The sequence below is a fragment of the Musa acuminata genome, chromosome BXJ2-1 (assembly GCF_036884655.1).
Source record: "Musa acuminata AAA Group cultivar baxijiao chromosome BXJ2-1, Cavendish_Baxijiao_AAA, whole genome shotgun sequence".
NCBI lineage: Eukaryota > Viridiplantae > Streptophyta > Magnoliopsida > Zingiberales > Musaceae > Musa > Musa acuminata.
In genome coordinates this window covers 24,829,118-24,848,468 of record NC_088338.1, presented here as the reverse complement: position 1 = coordinate 24,848,468, position 19,351 = coordinate 24,829,118, and the positions used below count along the sequence as shown (strand labels likewise).

General features: G+C 55.1%; 24 non-coding genes and 17 pseudogenes across 24 annotated transcripts; all 41 read right to left on the bottom strand.

Moving 5' to 3' along the window:
- Window positions 1–112: 112 nt before the first annotated feature.
- On the bottom strand, window positions 113–231 carry LOC135599881 (5S ribosomal RNA). Its single transcript, XR_010482222.1, has one exon. It is a non-coding gene; the product is annotated as a 5S ribosomal RNA (ribosomal RNA).
- Window positions 232–802: 571 nt separating this feature from the next.
- On the bottom strand, window positions 803–921 carry LOC135600493 (5S ribosomal RNA). Its single transcript, XR_010482814.1, has one exon. It is a non-coding gene; the product is annotated as a 5S ribosomal RNA (ribosomal RNA).
- A 350-nt stretch (window positions 922–1,271) lies between these two features.
- On the bottom strand, window positions 1,272–1,390 carry LOC135603652 (5S ribosomal RNA; annotated as a pseudogene).
- Window positions 1,391–1,740: 350 nt separating this feature from the next.
- On the bottom strand, window positions 1,741–1,859 carry LOC135601010 (5S ribosomal RNA). Its single transcript, XR_010483316.1, has one exon. It is a non-coding gene; the product is annotated as a 5S ribosomal RNA (ribosomal RNA).
- Window positions 1,860–2,209: 350 nt separating this feature from the next.
- LOC135600109 (5S ribosomal RNA) lies at window positions 2,210–2,328 on the bottom strand. Its single transcript, XR_010482440.1, has one exon. It is a non-coding gene; the product is annotated as a 5S ribosomal RNA (ribosomal RNA).
- A 350-nt stretch (window positions 2,329–2,678) lies between these two features.
- LOC135600781 (5S ribosomal RNA) lies at window positions 2,679–2,797 on the bottom strand. The gene has a single exon (XR_010483094.1). It is a non-coding gene; the product is annotated as a 5S ribosomal RNA (ribosomal RNA).
- Window positions 2,798–3,147: 350 nt separating this feature from the next.
- LOC135601339 (5S ribosomal RNA) lies at window positions 3,148–3,266 on the bottom strand. Its single transcript, XR_010483634.1, has one exon. It is a non-coding gene; the product is annotated as a 5S ribosomal RNA (ribosomal RNA).
- Window positions 3,267–3,615: 349 nt separating this feature from the next.
- On the bottom strand, window positions 3,616–3,734 carry LOC135603955 (5S ribosomal RNA; annotated as a pseudogene).
- Window positions 3,735–4,084: 350 nt separating this feature from the next.
- On the bottom strand, window positions 4,085–4,203 carry LOC135601601 (5S ribosomal RNA). The gene has a single exon (XR_010483891.1). It is a non-coding gene; the product is annotated as a 5S ribosomal RNA (ribosomal RNA).
- A 350-nt stretch (window positions 4,204–4,553) lies between these two features.
- Window positions 4,554–4,672, bottom strand: LOC135603106 (5S ribosomal RNA; annotated as a pseudogene).
- A 350-nt stretch (window positions 4,673–5,022) lies between these two features.
- On the bottom strand, window positions 5,023–5,141 carry LOC135601680 (5S ribosomal RNA; annotated as a pseudogene).
- Window positions 5,142–5,491: 350 nt separating this feature from the next.
- LOC135600685 (5S ribosomal RNA) lies at window positions 5,492–5,610 on the bottom strand. Its single transcript, XR_010483001.1, has one exon. It is a non-coding gene; the product is annotated as a 5S ribosomal RNA (ribosomal RNA).
- Window positions 5,611–5,960: 350 nt separating this feature from the next.
- LOC135602766 (5S ribosomal RNA) lies at window positions 5,961–6,079 on the bottom strand (annotated as a pseudogene).
- A 350-nt stretch (window positions 6,080–6,429) lies between these two features.
- On the bottom strand, window positions 6,430–6,548 carry LOC135601988 (5S ribosomal RNA; annotated as a pseudogene).
- Window positions 6,549–6,897: 349 nt separating this feature from the next.
- On the bottom strand, window positions 6,898–7,016 carry LOC135600227 (5S ribosomal RNA). Its single transcript, XR_010482553.1, has one exon. It is a non-coding gene; the product is annotated as a 5S ribosomal RNA (ribosomal RNA).
- Window positions 7,017–7,366: 350 nt separating this feature from the next.
- On the bottom strand, window positions 7,367–7,485 carry LOC135602270 (5S ribosomal RNA). The gene has a single exon (XR_010483968.1). It is a non-coding gene; the product is annotated as a 5S ribosomal RNA (ribosomal RNA).
- A 350-nt stretch (window positions 7,486–7,835) lies between these two features.
- On the bottom strand, window positions 7,836–7,954 carry LOC135600001 (5S ribosomal RNA). Its single transcript, XR_010482337.1, has one exon. It is a non-coding gene; the product is annotated as a 5S ribosomal RNA (ribosomal RNA).
- A 350-nt stretch (window positions 7,955–8,304) lies between these two features.
- LOC135602157 (5S ribosomal RNA) lies at window positions 8,305–8,423 on the bottom strand. Its single transcript, XR_010483957.1, has one exon. It is a non-coding gene; the product is annotated as a 5S ribosomal RNA (ribosomal RNA).
- Window positions 8,424–8,773: 350 nt separating this feature from the next.
- Window positions 8,774–8,892, bottom strand: LOC135602293 (5S ribosomal RNA). The gene has a single exon (XR_010483970.1). It is a non-coding gene; the product is annotated as a 5S ribosomal RNA (ribosomal RNA).
- A 350-nt stretch (window positions 8,893–9,242) lies between these two features.
- LOC135601610 (5S ribosomal RNA) lies at window positions 9,243–9,361 on the bottom strand. Its single transcript, XR_010483900.1, has one exon. It is a non-coding gene; the product is annotated as a 5S ribosomal RNA (ribosomal RNA).
- A 350-nt stretch (window positions 9,362–9,711) lies between these two features.
- LOC135600000 (5S ribosomal RNA) lies at window positions 9,712–9,830 on the bottom strand. The gene has a single exon (XR_010482336.1). It is a non-coding gene; the product is annotated as a 5S ribosomal RNA (ribosomal RNA).
- A 350-nt stretch (window positions 9,831–10,180) lies between these two features.
- LOC135602146 (5S ribosomal RNA) lies at window positions 10,181–10,299 on the bottom strand. The gene has a single exon (XR_010483956.1). It is a non-coding gene; the product is annotated as a 5S ribosomal RNA (ribosomal RNA).
- Window positions 10,300–10,649: 350 nt separating this feature from the next.
- LOC135602281 (5S ribosomal RNA) lies at window positions 10,650–10,768 on the bottom strand. The gene has a single exon (XR_010483969.1). It is a non-coding gene; the product is annotated as a 5S ribosomal RNA (ribosomal RNA).
- A 350-nt stretch (window positions 10,769–11,118) lies between these two features.
- Window positions 11,119–11,236, bottom strand: LOC135604130 (5S ribosomal RNA; annotated as a pseudogene).
- Window positions 11,237–11,586: 350 nt separating this feature from the next.
- On the bottom strand, window positions 11,587–11,705 carry LOC135602495 (5S ribosomal RNA; annotated as a pseudogene).
- Window positions 11,706–12,055: 350 nt separating this feature from the next.
- LOC135602031 (5S ribosomal RNA) lies at window positions 12,056–12,174 on the bottom strand (annotated as a pseudogene).
- Window positions 12,175–12,525: 351 nt separating this feature from the next.
- On the bottom strand, window positions 12,526–12,644 carry LOC135602898 (5S ribosomal RNA; annotated as a pseudogene).
- A 350-nt stretch (window positions 12,645–12,994) lies between these two features.
- LOC135602296 (5S ribosomal RNA) lies at window positions 12,995–13,113 on the bottom strand (annotated as a pseudogene).
- Window positions 13,114–13,463: 350 nt separating this feature from the next.
- LOC135601775 (5S ribosomal RNA) lies at window positions 13,464–13,582 on the bottom strand (annotated as a pseudogene).
- Window positions 13,583–13,932: 350 nt separating this feature from the next.
- LOC135601389 (5S ribosomal RNA) lies at window positions 13,933–14,051 on the bottom strand. Its single transcript, XR_010483684.1, has one exon. It is a non-coding gene; the product is annotated as a 5S ribosomal RNA (ribosomal RNA).
- A 351-nt stretch (window positions 14,052–14,402) lies between these two features.
- LOC135603001 (5S ribosomal RNA) lies at window positions 14,403–14,521 on the bottom strand (annotated as a pseudogene).
- Window positions 14,522–14,871: 350 nt separating this feature from the next.
- LOC135600849 (5S ribosomal RNA) lies at window positions 14,872–14,990 on the bottom strand. Its single transcript, XR_010483161.1, has one exon. It is a non-coding gene; the product is annotated as a 5S ribosomal RNA (ribosomal RNA).
- A 350-nt stretch (window positions 14,991–15,340) lies between these two features.
- On the bottom strand, window positions 15,341–15,459 carry LOC135603603 (5S ribosomal RNA; annotated as a pseudogene).
- Window positions 15,460–15,809: 350 nt separating this feature from the next.
- Window positions 15,810–15,928, bottom strand: LOC135600095 (5S ribosomal RNA). The gene has a single exon (XR_010482427.1). It is a non-coding gene; the product is annotated as a 5S ribosomal RNA (ribosomal RNA).
- A 350-nt stretch (window positions 15,929–16,278) lies between these two features.
- LOC135602642 (5S ribosomal RNA) lies at window positions 16,279–16,397 on the bottom strand (annotated as a pseudogene).
- A 350-nt stretch (window positions 16,398–16,747) lies between these two features.
- LOC135602083 (5S ribosomal RNA) lies at window positions 16,748–16,866 on the bottom strand (annotated as a pseudogene).
- Window positions 16,867–17,216: 350 nt separating this feature from the next.
- Window positions 17,217–17,335, bottom strand: LOC135602959 (5S ribosomal RNA). Its single transcript, XR_010484065.1, has one exon. It is a non-coding gene; the product is annotated as a 5S ribosomal RNA (ribosomal RNA).
- A 350-nt stretch (window positions 17,336–17,685) lies between these two features.
- LOC135599938 (5S ribosomal RNA) lies at window positions 17,686–17,804 on the bottom strand. Its single transcript, XR_010482275.1, has one exon. It is a non-coding gene; the product is annotated as a 5S ribosomal RNA (ribosomal RNA).
- A 350-nt stretch (window positions 17,805–18,154) lies between these two features.
- On the bottom strand, window positions 18,155–18,273 carry LOC135602288 (5S ribosomal RNA; annotated as a pseudogene).
- Window positions 18,274–18,623: 350 nt separating this feature from the next.
- Window positions 18,624–18,742, bottom strand: LOC135600242 (5S ribosomal RNA). The gene has a single exon (XR_010482568.1). It is a non-coding gene; the product is annotated as a 5S ribosomal RNA (ribosomal RNA).
- A 350-nt stretch (window positions 18,743–19,092) lies between these two features.
- On the bottom strand, window positions 19,093–19,211 carry LOC135601310 (5S ribosomal RNA). The gene has a single exon (XR_010483605.1). It is a non-coding gene; the product is annotated as a 5S ribosomal RNA (ribosomal RNA).
- Window positions 19,212–19,351: the final 140 nt, after the last annotated feature.

Genomic DNA, 19,351 nt, shown 5'->3' with positions numbered 1-19,351 from the left:
CTCTCTCCGAGCCCCTCGATACTGACAGCGTAGCAGTCACAGCAAATTTCTAGCCCCAAAACAATCGTCTCGGAGCTCTACGGGAGATGTTTCGTATCCCGGGATGCAAAAAGGAGTGCAACACGAGGACTTCCCAGGGGGTCACCCATCCTAGTACTACTCTGGCCCAAGCACGCTTAACTTCGGTGTTTTGATGGGATCCGGTGATTTAGTGCTGGCATTATCGCACCCGTTTTGCGTGCTTCGTCCCTCGCCTATGTGCACGTCGCGGTCGGCATATCAACGTCCGGAGCCTCTGGCCCGTCACGAAACCGTCGGCGCTTTCTCGATCGTTCACGAAATCCCTATTGCAAGGTCTCTCCGAGCCCTAGCCCGACGACTGCGTATCGTTCACGGCAAGCGCGTGCCGAAACCATCGACACTTTCTAGAACGATCTCCAGCCCCAAAACAATCGTCGCATTATACTACCCTCGCCTATGTGCACGTCGCGGTCGGCGCATCAACGTCCGGAGCCTCTTGCCCGTCACGAAACCGTCGGCACTTTCTCGAACGTTCACGAAATCCCTATTGCAAGCTCTCTCCGAGCCCTTGCCCGACGACTGCGTATCGATCACGGCAAGCACGTGCCGAAACCATCCACACTTTCAAGAACGTACTCGGAATCGCTATTGCGACCCCAATCCGGAAAGCTCTCTCCGAGCCCCTCGATACTGACTACGTAGCGGTAACAGCAAATTTCCAGCCCGAAAACAATCGTCTCGGAGCTCTACGGGAGATGTTTCGTATCCCTGGATGCAAAAAGGAGTGCAACACGAGGACTTCCCAGGGGGTCACCCATCCTAGTACTACTCTGGCCCAAGCACGCTTAACTTCGGTGTTTTGATGGCATCCGGTGATTTAGTGCTGGCATTATCGCACCCGTTTCGCGTGCTTCGTCCCTCGCCTATGTGCACGTCGCGGTCAGCATATCAACGTCCGGAGCCTCTTGCCCGTCACGAAACCGTCGGCGCTTTCTCGAACGTTCACGAAATCCCTATTGCAAGCTCTCTCCGAGCCCAAGCCCAACGACTGCATATCGTTCACGGCAAGCGCGTGCCGAAACCATCGACACTTTCTAGAAAGATCTCGGAATCGCTATTGCGACCCCAATCCGGAAAGCTCTCTCCGAGCCCCTCGATACTGACTTCGTAGCGGCCATAGCAAATTTCCAGCCACAAAACAATCGTCTCGGAGCTCTACGGGAGATGTTTCGTATCCCGGGATGCAAAAAGGAGTGCAACACGAGGACTTCCCAGGGGGTCACCCATCGTAGTACTACTATGGCCCAAGCACGCTTAACTTCGGTGTTTTGATGGGATCCGGAGATTTAGTGTTGGCATTATCACACCCGTTTCGCGTGCTTCCTCCCTCGCCTATGTGAATGTCGCGGTCGGCGCTTCAACGTCCAGAGCCTCTTGCCTGTCACGAAACCGTCGTCGCTTTCTCGAACGTTCACGAAATCCCTATTGCAAGCTCTCTCTGAGCCCTAGCCCGACGACTGCGTATCGGTCACGGCAAGCACGTGCCGAAACCATCGGCACTTTCTAGAACGATCTCGGAATCGCTATTGCGACCCCAATCCGGAAAGCTCTCTCTGAGCCCCTTGTTACTGACTGCATAGCGGTCAAAGCAAATTTCCATCCCCAAAACAAACATCTCAGAGCTCTACGGGAGATGTTTCGTATCCCGAGATGCAAAAAGGAGTGCAACACGTGGACTTCCCAGGGGGTCACCCATCGTAGTACTACTCTTGCCCAAGCACGCTTAACTTCGGTGTTTTGATGGGATCCGGTGATTTAGTGCTGCCATTATCGCACCCGTTTCGCGAGCTTCGTCCCTCGCCTATGTGCACGTCGCGGTCGGCGCATCAATGTCCGGAGCCTCTTGCCCGTCACGAAACCGTCGGCGCTTTCTCGAACGTTCACGAAATCCCTATTGCAAGCTCTCTCCGAGCCCTAGCCCGACGACTACGTATCGATCACGGCAAGCACGTGCCGAAACCATCGACACTTTCTAGAACGATCTCGGAATCGCTATTGCGACCCCAATCCGGAAAGCTCTCTCCGAGCCCCTCGATACTGACTGCGTAGTGGTCAAAGCAAATTTCCAACCCCAAAACAAACGACTCGGAGCTCTACGGGAGATGTTTCGTATCCCGGGATGCAAAAAGGAGTGCAACACGAGGACTTCCCAGGGGGTCACCCATCGTAGTACTACTCTGGCCCAAGCACGCTTAACTTCGGTGTTTTGATGGGATCCGGTGATTTAGTGCTGGCATTATCGCACCCGTTTCGCGTGCTTCGTCCCTCGCCTATGTGCACGTCGCGGTCGGCGCATCAACGTCCGGAGCCTCTTGCCCGTCACGAAACCGTCGTCGCTTTCTCGAACGTTCACGAAATCCCTATTGCAAGCTCTCTCCGAGCCCTAGCCCGACGACTGCGTATCGATCACGGTAAGCACGTGCCGAAACCATCGACAATTTCTAGAACGATCTCGGAATCGCTATTGCGACCATAATCCGGAAAGCTCTCTCCGAGCCCCTCGATACTGACAGCGTAGCGGTCACAGCAAATTTCCAGCCCCAAAACAATCGTCTCGGAGCTCTACGGGAGATGTTTCGTATCCCGGGATGCAAAAAGGAGTGCAACACGAGGACTTCCCAGGGGGTCACCCATCGTAGTACTACTCTGGCCCAAGCACGCTTAACTTCGGTGTTTTGATGGGATCCGGTGATTTAGTGCTGGCATTATCGCACCTGTTTCGCGTGCTTCGTCCCTCGCCTATGTGCACGTCACGGTCGCCGCATCAACGTCCGGAGCCTCTTGCCCATCACGAAACCGTCGTCGCTTTCTCGAACGTTCACGAAATCCCTATTGCAAGCTCTCTCCGAGCCCTAGCCCGACGACTACGTATCGGTCACGGCAAGCGCGTGTCGAAACCATCGACACTTTCTAGAACGATATCGGAATCGCTATTGGGACCCCAATCCGGAAAGCTCTCTCTGAGCCCCTTGATACTGACTGCGTAGCGGTCAAACCAAATTTCCGTCCCCAAAACAAACGTCTCGGAGTTCTACGGGAGATGTTTCGTATCCCGGGATGCAAAAAGGAGTGCAACACGAGGACTTCCCAGGGGGTCACCCATCGTAGTACTACTCTGGCCCTAGCACGCTTAACTTCGGTGTTTTGATGGGATCCGGTGATTTAGTGCTGCCATAATCGCACCCGTTTCGCGAGCTTCTTCCCTCGCCTATGTGCACGTCGCGGTCGGCGCATCAATGTCCGGAGCCTCTTGCCCGTCACGAAACCGTCGGCGCTTTCTCGAACGTTCACGAAATCCCTATTGCAAGCTCTCTCCGAGCCCTAGCCCGACGACTGCGTATCGATCATGGCAAGCACGTGCCAAACCATCGGCACTTTCTAGAACGATCTCGGAATCGCTATTGCGACACCAATCCGGAAAGCTCTCTCCGAGCCCCTCGATACTGACTGCGTAGCGGTCACAGCAAATTTCCAGCCCCAAAACAATCATCTCAGAGCTCTACGGGAGATGTTTCGTATCCCGGGATGCAAAAAGGAGTGCAACACGAGGACTTCCCAGGGGTTCACCCATCCTAGTACTACTCTGGCCCGAGCACGCTTAACTTCGGTGATTTGATGGGATCCGGAGATTTAGTGTTGGCATTATCACACCCGTTTCGCGTGCTTCCTCCCTCGCCTATGTGAATGTCGCGGTCGGCGCATCAACGTCCGGAGCCTCTTGCCCGTCACGATACCGTCGGCGCTTTCTCGAACGTTCACGAAATCCCTATTGCAAGCTCTCTCCGAATCCTAGCCCGACGACTGTGTATCGATCACGGCAAGCACGTGCCGAAACCATCGACACTTTCTAGAACGATCTCGGAATCGCTATTGCGACCCCAATCCGGAAAGCTCTCTCCGAGCCCCTCGATACTGACAACGTAGCGGTCACAGCAAATTTCCAGCCCCAAAACAATCGTCTCGGAGCTCTACGGGAGATGTTTCGTATCCCGGGATGCAAAAAGGAGTGCAACACGTGGACTTCCCAGGGGGTCACCCATCGTAGTACTACTCTGGCCCAAGCACGCTTAACTTCGGTGTTTTGATGGGATCCGGTGATTTAGTGCTTGCATTATCGCACCCGTTTCGCGTGCTTCGTCCCTCGCCTATGTGCACGTCGCGGTCGGCATATCAACGTTGGGAGCCTCTTGCCCGTCACGAAACCGTCGGCGTTTTCTCGAACGTTCATGAAATCCCTATTGCAAGCTCTCTCCGAGCCCTAGCCCGACGACTGCGTATCGGTCACGGCAAGCGCGTGCCGAAACCATCGGCACTTTCTAGAACGATCCAGGAATCGCTATTGCGACACCAATCCGGAAAGCTCTCTCTAAGCCCCTCGATATTGACTGCGTAGCGGTCAAAGCAAATTTCCAGCCCCAAAACAAACGTCTCGGAGCTCTACGGGAGATGTTTCGTATCCCGGGATGCAAAAAGGAGTGCAACACGAGGACTTCCCAGGGGGTTGCCCATCGTAGTACTACTCTGGCCCAAGCACGCTTAACTTCGGTGTTTTGATGGTATCCGGTGATTTAGTGCTGCCATTATCGCACCCGTTTCGCGTGCTTCGTCCCTCGCCTATGTGCACGTCGCGGTCGGCGCATCAACGTCCGGAGCCTATTGCCCGTCACGAAACCGTCGTCGCTTTCTCGAACGTTCACGAAATCCCTATTGCATGCCCTCTCCGAGCCCTAGCCCGACGACTGCCTATCGGTCACGGCAAGCGCGTGCCGAAACCATCGGCACTTTCTAGAACGATCTCGGAATCGCTATTGCGACCCCAATCCGGAAAGCTCTCTCTGAGCCCCTCGATACTGACTGCGTAGCGGTCAAAGCAAATTTCCAGCCCCAAAAAAAACGTCTCGGAGCTCTACGGGAGATGTTTCGTATCCCGGGATGCAAAAAGGAGTGCAACACGAGGACTTCCCAGGGGGTCACCCATCGTGGTACTACTCTGGCCCAAGCACGCTTAACTTCGGTGTTTTGATGGGATCCGGTGATTTAGTGCTGCCATTATCGCACCCGTTTCGCGAGCTTCGTCCCTCGCCTATGTGCACGTCGCGGTCGGCGCATGAACGTCCGGAGCCTCTTGCTTGTCACGAAACCGTCGGCGCTTTCTCGAACGTTCACGAAATCCCTATTGCAAGCTCTCTCCGAGCCCTAGCACGACGACTGCGTATCGTTCACGGGAAGCACGTGCCGAAACCATCGGCACTTTCTAGAACTATCTCGGAATCGCTATTGCGACCCCAATCCGGAAAGCTCTCTCCGAGCCCCTCGATACTGACAGCATAGCAGTCACAGCAAATTTCTAGCCCCAAAACAATCGTCTCGGAGCTCTACGGGAGATGTTTCCTATCCCGGGATGCAAAAAGGAGTGCAACACGAGGACTTCCCAGGGGGTCACCCATCCTAGTACTACTCTGGCCCAAGCACGCTTAACTTCGGTGTTTTGATGGGATCCGGTGATTTAGTGCTGGCATTATCCCACCCGTTTCGCGTGCTTCGTCCCTCGCCTATGTGCACGTCGCGGTCGGCATATCAACGTCCGGAGCCTCTTGCCCATCATGAAACCGTCGGCGCTTTCTCGAACGTTCATGAAATCCCTATTGCAAGCTCTCTCGGAGCCCTAGCCCGACGACCGCGTATCGGTCACGGCAAGCGCGTGCCGAAACCATCGGCACTTTCGAAAACGATCTCGGAATCGCTATTGCGACCCCAATCCGGAAAGCTCTCTGTGAGCCCCTCGATACTGACTGCGTAGCGGTCAAAGCAAATTTCCAGCCCCAAAAGAAATGTCTCGGATCTCTACGGGAGATGTTTCGTATCCCGGGATGCAAAAAGGAGTGCAACACGAGGACTTCCCAGGGGGTCACCCATCGTAGTACTACTCTGGCCCAAGCACGCTTAACTTCGGTGTTTTGATGGGATCCGGTGATTTAGTGCTGCCATTATGGCACCCGTTTTGCGAGCTTCGTCCCTCGCCTATGTGCACGTCGCGGTCGGCGCATCAACGTCCGGAGCCTCTTGCCCAGCACGAAACCGTCGGCGCTTTCTCGAACGTTCACGAAATCCCTATTGCAAGCTCTCTCCGAGCCCTAGCCCGACGACTGCATATCGGTCACTGCAAGCGCATGTCGAAACCATCGGCACTTTCTATAACGATCTCGGAATCGCTATTGCGACCCCAATCCGGAAAGCTCTCTCGGAGCCCCTCGATACAGACTGCGTAGTGGTCAAAGCAAATTTCCAGCCCCAAAACAAACGTCTCGGAGCTCTACGGGAGATGTTTCGTATCCCGGGATGCAAAAAGGAGTGCAACACGAGGACTTCCCAGGGGGTCACCCATCGTAGTACTACTCTGGCCCAAGCACGCTTAACTTCGGTGTTTTGATGAGATCCGGTGATTTAGTGCTGCCATTATCGCACCCGTTTCGCGAGCTTCGTCCCTCGCCTATGTGCACGTCGCGGTCGGCGCATCAATGTCCGGAGCCTCTTGCCCGTCACGAAACCGTCGGCGCTTTCTCGAACGTTCACGAAATCCCTATTGCAAGCTCTCTCCGAGCCCTAGCCCGACGACTGCGTATCGATCATGGCAAGCACGTGCCAAACCATCGGCACTTTCTAGAACGATCTCGGAATCGCTATTGCGACACCAATCCGGAAAGCTCTCTCCGAGCCCCTCGATACTGACTGCGTAGCGGTCACAGCAAATTTCCAGCCCCAAAACAATCATCTCAGAGCTCTACGGGAGATGTTTCGTATCCCGGGATGCAAAAAGGAGTGCAACACGAGGACTTCCCAGGGGTTCACCCATCCTAGTACTACTCTGGCCCGAGCACGCTTAACTTCGGAGTTTTGATGGGATCCGGTGATTTAGTGCTGGCATTATCGCACCCGTTTCGCGTGCTTCGTCCCTCGCCTATGTGCACGTCGCGGTCGGCGTATCAACGTCCGGAGCCTCTTTCCCGTCACGAAACCGTCGGCGCTTTCTCGAACATTCACGAAATCCCTATTGCAAGCTCTCTCCGAGCCCTAGCCCGACAACTGCGTATCGGTCACGGCAAGCGCGTGCCGAAACCATCCGCACTTTCTAGAATGATCTCGGAATCGCTATTGCGACCCCAATCCGGAAAGCTCTCTCCGAGCCCCTCGATACTGATTGCATAGCGGTCACAGCAAATTTCCAGCCCCAAAACAATCGTCTCGGAGCTCTACAGGAGATGTTTCGTATCCCGGGATGCAAAAAGGAGTGCAACACGAGGACTTCCCAGGGGGTCACCCATCTTAGTACTACTCTGGCCCAAGCACGCTTAACTTCGGAGTTTTGATGGGATCCGGTGATTTAGTGCTGGCATTATCGCACACGTTTCGCGTGCTTCGTCCCTCGCCTATGTGCACGTCGCGGTCGGCGTATCAACGTCCGGAGCCTCTTTCCCGTCACGAAACCGTCGGCGCTTTCTCGAACATTCACGAAATCCCTATTGCAAGCTCTCTCCGAGCCCTAGCCCGACGACTGCGTATCGGTCGTGGCAAGCGCGTGCCGAAACCATCGGCACTTTCTAGAACGATCTCGGAATCGCTATTGCGACCCCAATCCGGAAAGCTCTCTCCGAGCCCCTCGATACTGACAGCGTAGCGGTCACAGTAAATTTCCAGCCCCAAAACAATCGTCTCGGAGCTCTACGGGAGATGTTTCGTATCCCGGGATGCAAAACGGAGTGCAACACGAGGACTTCCCAGGGGGTCACCCATCGTAGTACTACTCTGGCCCAAGCACGCTTAACTTCGGAGTTTCGATGGGATCCGATGATTTAGTGCTGGCATTATCGCACCCGTTTCGCGTGCTTCGTCCCTCGCCTATGTGCACGTCGCGGTCGGTGTATCAACGTCCGGAGCCTCTTGCCCGTCACGAAACCGTCGTCGCTTTATCAAACGTTCACGAAATCCCTATTGCAAGCTCTCTCCGAGCCCTAGCCCGACAACTGCGTATCGGTCACGGCAAGCGCGTGCCGAAACCATCCGCACTTTCTAGAACGATCTCGGAATCGCTATTGCGACCCCAATCCGGAAAGCTCTCTCCGAGCCCCTCGATACTAACAGCGTAGCGGTCACAACAAATTTCCTGCCTCAAAAAAATCGTCTCGGAGCTCTACGGGAGATGTTTCGTATCCCAGGATGCAAAACGGAGTGCAACACGAGGACTTCCCAAGGGGTCACCCATCGTAGTACTACTCTGGCCCAAGCACGCTTAACTTCGGAGTTTTGATGGGATCCGGTGATTTAGTGCTGGAATTATCGCACCCGTTTCGCGTGCTTCGTCCCTCGCCTATGTGCACGTCGCGGTCGGCGTATCAACGTCCGGAGCCTCTTGCCCGTCACGAAACCGTCGTCGGTTTCTCGAACGTTCACGAAATCCCTATTGCAAGCTCTCTCCGAGCCCTAGCCCAACGACTGCGTATCGATCACGGCAAGCGCTTGCCGAAACCATCGGCAATTTCTAGAACGATCTCGGAATCGCTATTGCGACCCCAATCCGGAAAGCTCTCTCCGAGCCGCTCGATACTGACAGCGTAACGGTCACAGCAAATTTCCAGCCCCAAAACAATGGTCTCGGAGCTCTACGGGAGATGTTTCATATCCCAGGATGCAAAACGGAGTGCAACACGAGGACTTCCCAGGGGGTAACCCATCCTAGTACTACTCTGGCCCAAGCACGCTTAACTTCGGAGTTTTGATGGGATCCGGTGATTTAGTGCTGGCATTATCGCACCCGTTTCGCGTGCTTCGTCCCTCGCCTATGTGCACGTCGCGGTCGGCGTATCAACGTCCGGAGCCTCTTTCCCGTCACGAAACCGTCGGCGCTTTCTCGAACATTCACGAAATCCCTATTGCAAGCTCTCTCCGAGCCCTAGCCCGACAACTGCGTATCGGTCACGGCAAGCGCGTGCCGAAACCATCCGCACTTTCTAGAACGATCTCGGAATCGCTATTGCGACCCCAATCCGGAAAGCTCTCTCCGAGCCCCTCGATACTGATTGCATAGCGGTCACAGCAAATTTCCAGCCCCAAAACAATCGTCTCGGAGCTCTACAGGAGATGTTTCGTATCCCGGGATGCAAAAAGGAGTGCAACACGAGGACTTCCCAGGGGGTCACCCATCTTAGTACTACTCTGGCCCAAGCACGCTTAACTTCGGAGTTTTGATGGGATCCGGTGATTTAGTGCTGGCATTATCGCACCCGTTTCGCGTGCTTCGTCCCTCGCCTATGTGCACGTCGCGGTCGGCGTATCAACGTCCGGAGCCTCTTTCCCGTCACGAAACCGTCGGCGCTTTCTCGAACATTCACGAAATCCCTATTGCAAGCTCTCTCCGAGCCCTAGCCCGACGACTGCGTATCGGTCGTGGCAAGCGCGTGCCGAAACCATCGGCACTTTCTAGAACGATCTCGGAATCGCTATTGCGACCCCAATCCGGAAAGCTCTCTCTGAGCCCCTCGATACTGACAGCGTAGCGGTCACAGTAAATTTCCAGCCCCAAAACAATCGTCTCGGAGCTCTACGGGAGATGTTTCGTATCCCGGGATGCAAAACGGAGTGCAACACGAGGACTTCCCAGGGGGTCACCCATCGTAGTACTACTCTGGCCCAAGCACGCTTAACTTCGGAGTTTCGATGGGATCCGATGATTTAGTGCTGGCATTATCGCACCCGTTTCGCGTGCTTCGTCCCTCGCCTATGTGCACGTCGCGGTCGGTGTATCAACGTCCGGAGCCTCTTGCCCGTCACGAAACCGTCGTCGCTTTATCAAACGTTCACGAAATCCCTATTGCAAGCTCTCTCCGAGCCCTAGCCCGACAACTGCGTATCGGTCACGGCAAGCGCGTGCCGAAACCATCCGCACTTTCTAGAACGATCTCGGAATCGCTATTGCGACCCCAATCCGGAAAGCTCTCTCCGAGCCCCTCCATACTAACAGCGTAGCGGTCACAACAAATTTCCTGCCTCAAAACAATCGTCTCGGAGCTCTACGGGAGATGTTTCGTATCCCAGGATGCAAAACGGAGTGCAACACGAGGACTTCCCAAGGGGTCACCCATCGTAGTACTACTCTGGCCCAAGCACGCTTAACTTCGGAGTTTTGATGGGATCCGGTGATTTAGTGCTGGAATTATCGCACCCGTTTCGCGTGCTTCGTCCCTCGCCTATGTGCACGTCGCGGTCGGCGTATCAACGTCCGGAGCCTCTTGCCCGTCACGAAACCGTCGTCGGTTTCTCGAACGTTCACGAAATCCCTATTGCAAGCTCTCTCCGAGCCCTAGCCCAACGACTGCGTATCGATCACGGCAAGCGCTTGCCGAAACCATCGGCAATTTCTAGAACGATCTCGGAATCGCTATTGCGACCCCAATCCGGAAAGCTCTCTCCGAGCCGCTCGATACTGACAGCGTAACGGTCACAGCAAATTTCCAGCCCCAAAACAATGGTCTCGGAGCTCTACGGGAGATGTTTCATATCCCAGGATGCAAAACGGAGTGCAACACGAGGACTTCCCAGGGGGTAACCCATCCTAGTACTACTCTGGCCCAAGCACGCTTAACTTCGGAGTTTTGATGGGATCCGGTGATTTAGTGCTGGCATTATCGCACCCGTTTCGCGTGCTTCGTCCCTCGCCTATGTGCACGTCGCGGTCGGCGTATCAACGTCCGGAGCCTCTTGCCCGTCACGAAACCGTCGTCGGTTTCTCGAACGTTCACGAAATCCCTATTGCAAACTCTCTCCGAGCCCTAGCCCGACAACTGCGTATCGGTCACGGCAAGCGTGTGCCGAAACCATCGGCACTTTCTAGAACGATATCGGAATCGCTATTGCGACCCCAATCCGGAAAGCTCTCTCCGAGCCCCTCGATACTGACAGCGTAGCGGTCACAGCAAATTTCCAGCCCCAAAACAATCATCTCGGAGCTCTACGGGAGATGTTTCGTATCCCGGGATGCAAAAAGGAGTGCAACACGAGGACTTCCCAGGGGTCACCAATCCTAGTACTACTCTGGCCCAAGCATGCTTAACTTCGGTGTTTTGATGGGATCTGGTGATTTAGTGCAGGCATTATCGCACCCGTTTCCCGTGCTTCGTTCCTCGCCTATGTGCACGTCGCGGTTGGCATATCAACGTCCGGAGCCTCTTGCCCGTCACGAAACCGTCGTCGCTTTCTCGAACGTTCACGAAATCCCTATTGCAAGCTCTCTCCGAGCCCTAGCCCAACGACTGCGTATCGGTCATGGCAAGCGCGTGCCGAAATCATCGGCACTTTCTAGAACGATCTCGGAATCGCTATTGCGACCCCAATCCGGAAAGCTCTCTCCGAGCCCCGCGATACTGACAGCGTAGCGGTCACAGCAAATTTCCAGCCCCAAAACAATCGTCTCGGAGCTCTACGGGAGATGTTTCGTATCCCGGGATGCAAAAAGGAGTGCAACACGAGGACTTCCCAGGGGGTCACCCATCCTAGTACTACTCTGGCCCAAGCACGCTTAACTTCGGTGTTTTGATTGGATCCGGTGATTTAGTGCTGCCATTATCGCACCCGTTTCGCGATCTTCGTCCCTCGCCTATGTGCACATCGCGGTCGGCGCATCAACGTCTGGAGCCTCTTGCCCGTCACGAAACTGTCGTCGCTTTCTCGAACGTTCACGAAATCCCTATTGCAAGCTCTCTCCGAGCACTAGCCCGACGACTTCGTATCGGTCACGGCAAGCGCGTGCTGAAACCATCGGCACATTCTAGAACGATCTCGGAATCGCTATTGCGACCCCAATCCGGAAAGCTCTCTCCGAGCCCCTCGTTACTGACTGCGTAGCGGTCACAGCAAATTTCCAACACCAAAACAATTGTCTCGGAGCTCTACGGGAGATGTTTCGTATCCCGGGATGCAAAAAGGAGTGCAACACGAGGACTTCCCAAGGGGTCACCCATCGTAGTACTACTCTGGCCCAAGCACGCTTAACTTCGGTGATTTGATGGGATCCGGTGATTTAGTGCTGCCATTATCGCACCCGTTTCGCGAGCTTCATCCCTCGCCTATGTGCACGTCGCGGTCGGCGCATCAACGTCCGGAGCCTCTTGCCCGTCACGAAACCGTCGGCGCTTTCTCGAACGTTCATGAAATTCCTATTGCAAGCTCTCTCCGAGCCCTAGCCCGACGACTGCGTATCGGTCACGGCAAGCGCGTGCCGAAACCATCGGCACATTCTAGAACGATCTCGGAATCGCTATTGCAACCCCAATCCGGAAAGCTCTCTCCGAGCCCCTCGATACTGACTGCGTAGCGGTCAAAGCAAATTTCCAGCCCCAAAACAATGGTCTCGGAGCTCTACGGGAGATGTTTCGTATCCCGGGATGCAAAAAAGGAGTGCAACACGAAGACTTCCCAGGGGGTCACCCATCATAGTACTACTCCGGCCCAAGCACGTTTAACTTCGGTGTTTTGATGGGATCTGGTGATTTAGTGCTGGCAATATCGCACCCGTTTCGCGTTCTTCGTCCCTCGCCTATGTGCACGTCGCGGTCGGCGCATCAACGTCCGGAGCCTCTTGTCCATCACGAAATCGTCGTCGCTTTCTCGAACGTTCACGAAATCCCAATTGCAAGCTCTCTCTGAGCCCTAGCCCGACGACTGCGTATCGGTCACTGCAAGCGCGTGCCGAAACCATCGGCACTTTCTAGAATGATCTCGGAATCGCTATTGCGACCCCAATCCGGAAAGCTCTCTCCGAGCCCCTCGATACTGACAGCGTAGCGGTCACAGCAAATTTCCAGCCCCAAAACAATCGTCTCGGAGCTCTACGGGAGATATTTCGTATCCCGGGATGCAAAACGGAGTGCAACACGAGGACTTCCCAGGGGTTCACCCATCCTAGTACTACTCTGGCCCACGCACGCTTAACTTCGGAGTTTTGATGGGATACGGTGATTTAGTGCTGGCATTATCGCACCCGTTTCGCATGCTTCGTCCCTCGCCTATGTGCACGTCGCGGTCGGCGTATCAACGTCCGGAGCCTCTTGCCCGTCACGAAACCGTCGTCGCTTTCTCGAACGTTCACGAAATCCCTATTGCAAACTATCTCCGAGCCCTAGCCCGACAACTGCGTATCGGTCACGGCAAGCGCGTGCCGAAACCAACGGCACTTTCTAGAACGATATCGGAATCGCTATTGCGACCCCAATCCGGAAAGCTCTCTCCGAGCCCCTCGATACTGACAGCGTAGCGGTCACAGCAAATTTCCAGCCCCAAAACAATCATCTCGGAGCTCTACGGGAGATGTTTCGTAACCCGGGATGCAAAAAGGAGTGCAACACGAAGAATTCCCAGGGGGTCACCCATCGTAGTACTACTCTGGCCCTAGCACGCTTAACTTCGGTGTTTTGATGGGATCTGGTGATTTAGTGCTGGCATTATCGCACCCGTTTCGCGTGCTTCGTCCCTCGCCTATGTGCACGTCGCGGTCGGCGCATCAACGTCCGGAGCCTCTTGCCCATCACGAAACCGTCGTCGCTTTCTCGAACGTTCACGAAATCCCTATTGCAAGCTCTCTCCGAGCCCTAGCCCAACGACTGCGTATCGATCACGGGAAGTACGTGCCGAAACCATCGGCACTTTCTAGAACGATCTCAGAATCGCTATTGCGACCCCAATCCGGAAAGCTCTCTCGGAGCCCCTCGATACTGACTGCGTAGTGGTCAAAGCAAATTTCCAGCCCCAAAACAAACGTCTCGGAGCTCTACGGGAGATGTTTCGTATCCCGGGATGCAAAAAGGAGTGCAACACGCGGACTACCCAGGGGGTCACCCATCGTAGTACTACTCTGGCCCAAGCACGCTTAACTTCGGTGTTTTGATGGGATCCGGTGATTTAGTGCTGGCATTATCGCACCCGTTTCGCGTGCTTCGTCCCTCGCCTATGTGCACGTCGCGGTCGGCGTATCAACGTCCGGAGCCTCTTTCCCGTCACAAAACCGTCGGTGCTTTCTCGAACATTCACGAAATCCCTATTGCAAGCTCTCTCCGAGCCCTAGCCCGACGACTGCGTATCGGTCACGGCAAGCGCGTGCCGAAACCATCGGCACTTTCTAGAACGATCTCAGAATTGCTATTGTGACCCCAATCCGGAAAGCTCTCTCCGAGCCCCTCGATACTGACTGCGTAGCGGTCAAAGCAAATTTCCAACCCCAAAACAATGGTCTCGGAGCTCTACGGGAGATGTTTCGTATCCCGGGATGCAAAAAAGGAGTGCAACACGAAGACTTCCCAGGGGGTCACCCATCGTAGTACTACTCCGGCCCAAGCACGTTTAACTTCGGTGTTTTGATGGGATCTGGTGATTTAGTGCTGGCAATATCGCACCCGTTTCGCGTTCTTCGTCCCTCGCCTATGTGCACTTCGCGGTCGGCGCATCAACGTCCGGAGCCTCTTGTCCATCACGAAATCGTCGTCGCTTTCTCGAACGTTCACGAAATCCCAATTGCAAGCTCTCTCCGAGCCCTAGCCCGACGACTGCTTATCGGTCACTGCAAGCGCGTGCCGAAACCATCGGCACTTTCTAGAATGATCTCGGAATCGCTATTGCGACCCCAATCCGGAACGCTCTCTCCGAGCCCCTCGATACTGACTATGTAGCGGTCACAGCAAATTTCCAGCCCCAAAACAATCGCCTCGGAGCTCTACGGGAGATGTTTCGTATCTCAGGATGCAAAAAGGAGTGCAACACGAGGACTTCCCAGGGGGTCACCCATCGTAGTACTACTCTGGCCCAAGCACGCTTAACTTCGGTGTTTTGATGGGATCTGGTGATTTAGTGCTGGCATTATCGCACCCGTTTCCCGGGCTTCGTCCCTCGCCTATGTGCACGTCGCGGTCGGCATATCAACGTCCGGAGCCTCTTGCCCATCACGAAACCGTCGGCGCTTTCTCGAACGTTCACGAAATCCCTATTGCAAGCTCTCTCCGAGCCCTAGCCCGACGACTGCGTATCGGTCACGACAAGCGTGTGCCGAAACCATCGGCACTTTCTAGAACGATCTCGGAATCGCTATTGCGACCCCAATCCGGAAAGCTCTCTCGGAGCCCCTTGATACTGACTGCGTAGCGGTCAAAGCAAATTTCCAGCCCCAAAACAAACGTCTCAGAGCTCTACGGGAGATGTTTCGTATCCCGGGATGCAAAAAGGAGTGCAACACGAGGACTTCCCAGGGGGTCACCCATCGTAGTACTACTCTGGCCCAAGCACGCTTAACTTCGGTGTTTCGATGGGATCCGGTGATTTAGTGCTGCCAATATCCCACCCGTTTCACGAGCTTCGTCCCTCTCCTATGTGCACGTCGCGGTCGGCGCATCAACGTCCGGAGCCTCTTGCCTGTCACGAAACCGTCGGCGCTTTCTCGAACGTTCACGAAATCCCTATTGCAAGCTCTCTCCGAGCCCTAGCCCGACGACTGTGTATCGGTCACGGCAAGCGCGTGCCGAAACCATCGGCACTTTCTAGAACGATCTCGGAATCGCTATTGCGACCCCAATCCAGAAAGCTCTCTCCGAGCCCCTCGATACTGAATGCGTAGCGGTCACAGCAAATTTCCAGCCCCAAAACAATCGTCTCGGAGCTCTACGGGAGATGTTTCGTATCCCGGGATGCAAAACGGAGTGCAACACGAGGACTTCCCAAGGGGTCACCCATCCTAGTACTACTCTGGCCCAAGCACGCTTAACTTTAGAGTTTTGATGGGATCCGGTGATTTAGTGCTGGCATTATCGCACCCGTTTCGCGTGCTTCGTCCCTCGCCTATGTGCACGTCGCGGTCGGCGTATCAACGTCCGGAGCCTCTTGCCCGTCACGAAACCGTCGTCGGTTTCTCGAACGTTCACGAAATCCCTATTGCAAGCTCTCTCCGAGCCCTAGCCCGATGACTGCGTATCGATCACGGCAAGCGCGTGCCGAAACCATCGGCACCTTCTAGAACAATCTCGGAATCGCTATTGCGACCCCAATCCGGAAAGCTCTTTCGGAGCCCCTCGATACTGACTGCGTAGTGGTCAAAGCAAATTTCTAGCCCCAAAACAAACGTCTCGGAGCTCTACGGGAGATGTTTCGTATCCTGGGATGCAAAAAGGAGTGCAACACGAGGACTTCCCAGGGGGTCACCCATCGTAGTACTACTCTGGCCCAAGCAAGCGTAACTTCGGTGTTTTGATGGGATCCGGTGATTTAGTGCTGGCATTATCGCACCCGTTTCGCGTGCTTCGTCCCTCGCCTATGTGCACGTCGCGGTCGGCGTATCAACGTCCGGAGCCTCTTGCCCGTCATGAAACCGTCGGCGCTTTCTCGAACGTTCACGAAATCCCTATTGCAAGCTCTCTCCGAGCCCTAGCCCGACGACTGCGTATCGGTCACGGCAAGCGCGTGCCGAAACCATCCGCACTTTCTAGAACGATCTCGGAATCGCTATTGCGACCCCAATTCGGAAAGCTCTCTCCGAGCCCCTCAATACTGACTGCGTAGCGGTCACAGCAAATTTCCAGCCCCAAAACAATCGTCTCGGAGCTCTACGGGAGATGTTTCGTATCCTGGGATGCAAAACAGAGTGTAACACGAGGACTTCCCAGGGGTTCACCCATCCTAGTACTACTTTGGCCCAAGCACGCTTAACTTCGGAGTTTTGATGGGATCCGGTGATTTAGTGCTGGCATTATCGCACCCGTTTCGCGTGCTTCGTCCCTCGCCTATGTGCACGTCGCGGTCGGCGTATCAACGTCCGGAGCCTCTTGCCCATCACGAAACCGTCGTCGCTTTCTCGAACTTTCACGAAATCCCTATTGCAAGCTCTCTCCGAGCCCTAGCCCGACAACTGCGTATCGGTCACGGCAAGCGCGTGCCGAAACCATCGGCACTTTCTAGAACGATCTCGGAATCGCTATTGCGACCCCAATCCGGAACGCTCTCTCCGAGCCCCTCGATACTGACAGTGTAGCGGTCACAGCAAATTTCCAGCCCCAAAACAATCGTCTCGGAGCTCTATGGGAGATGTTTCGTATCCCGGGATGCAAAACGGAGTGCAACACGAGGACTTCCCAGGGGGTCACCCATCGTAGTACTACTCTGGCCCAAGCACGCTTAACTTCGGAGTTTTGATGGGATCCGGTGATTTAGCGCTGGCATTATCGCACCCATTTCGCGTGCTTCGTCCCTCGCCTATGTGCACGTCGCGGTCGGCGTATCAACGTCCGGAGCCTCTTGCCCGTCACGAAACCGTCGTCGGTTTCTCGAACGTTCACGAAATCCCTATTGCAAGCTCTCTCCGAGCCCTAGACCGACGACTGCGTATCGATCACGGCAAGCGCGTGCCCAAACCATCGGCACTTTCAAGAACGATCTCGGAATCGCTATTGCGACCCCAATCCGGAAAGCTCTCTCCGAGCCCCTCGATACTGACAGCATAGCGGTCACAGCAAATTTCCAGCCCCAAAACAATGGTCTCGGAGCTCTACGGGAGATGTTTCGTATCCCGGGATGCAAAACGGAGTGCAACACGAGGACTTCCCAGGGGGTCACCCATCCAAGTACTACTCTGGCCCAAGCACGCTTAACTTCGGAGTTTTGATGGGATCCGGTGATTTAGTGCTGCCATTATCGCACCCGTTTCGCGTGCTTCGTCCCTCGCCTATGTGCACGTCGCGGTCGGCGTATCAACGTCCGGAGCCTCTTGCCCGTCACGAAACCGTCGTCGGTTTCTCGAACGTTCACGAAATCCCTATTGCAAGCTCTCTCCGAGCCCTAGCCCGACGACTGCGTATCGATCACGGCAAGCGCGTGCCGAAACCATCGGCACTTTCTAGAACGATCTCGAAATTGCTATTGCGACCCCAATCCGGAAAGCTCTCTCCGAGCCCCTCGATACTGACTGCGTAGCGGTCACAGCAAATTTCCAGCCCAAAAACAATCGTCTCGGAGCTCTACGGGAGCTGTATCGTATCCCGGGATGCAAAAAGGAGTGCAACACGAGGGCTTCCCAGGGGGTCACCCATCGTAGTACTACTCTGGCCCAAGCACGCTTAACTTCGGGGTTTTGATGGGATCTGGTGATTTAGTGCTGCCATTATCGCACCCGTTTCCCGTGCTTCGTCCCTCGCCTATGTGCACGTCGCGGTCGGCGCGTCAACGTCCGGAGCCTCTTGCCCGTCACGAAACCGTCGTCGCTTTCTCGAACGTTCACGAAATCCCTATTGCAAGCTCTCTCCGAGCCCTAGCCCGACGACTGCGTATCGGTCACGGCAAGCGCGTGCCGAAACCATTGGCACTTTCTAGAACGATCTCGGAATTGCTATTGCGACCCCAATCCGGAAATCTCTCTCCGAACCCCTCGATACTGACTGCGTAGCGATCAAAGCAAATTTCTAGCCCCAAAACAATCGTCTCGGAGCTCAACGGGAGATTTTTCGTATCCCGGGATGCAAAAAGGAGTGCAACACGAGGACTTCCCAGGGGGTCACCCATCCTAGTACTACTCTGGCCCAAGCACGCTTAACTTCGGAGTTTTGATGGGATCCAGTGATTTAGTGTTGGCATTATCGCACCCGTTTCGCGAGCTTCGTAGCTCGCCTATGTGCACGTCGCGGTCGGCGCATCAATGTCCGGAGCCTCTTGCCCGTCACGAAACTATCGTCGCTTTCTCGAACGTTCACGAAATCCCTATTGCAAGCTCTCTCCGAGCCCTAGCCCGACGACTTCGTATCGGACACGGCAAGCACGTGCCGAAACCATCGGCACTTTCTAGAACGATCTCGGAATCGCTATTGCGACCCCAATCCGGAAAGCTCTCTCCGAGCCCCTCGTTACTGACAGCGTAGCGGTCACAGCAAATTTCCAGCCCCAAAACAATCGTCTCGGAGCTCTACGGGAGATGTTTCGTATCCCGGGATGCAAAAAGGAGTGCAACACGAGGACTTCCTAGGGGGTCACCCATCCTAGTACTACTCTGGCCCAAGAACGCTTAACTTCGGAGTTTTGATGGGATCCGGTGATTTAGTGTTGGCATTATCGCACCCGTTTCGCGTGCTTCGTCCCTCGCCTATGTGCACGTCGCGGTCGGCGTATCAACAGCCGCAGCCTCTTGCCCGTCACGAAACCGTCGGCGCTTTCTCGAACGTTCACGAAATCGCTATTGCAATCTCTCTACGAGCCCAAG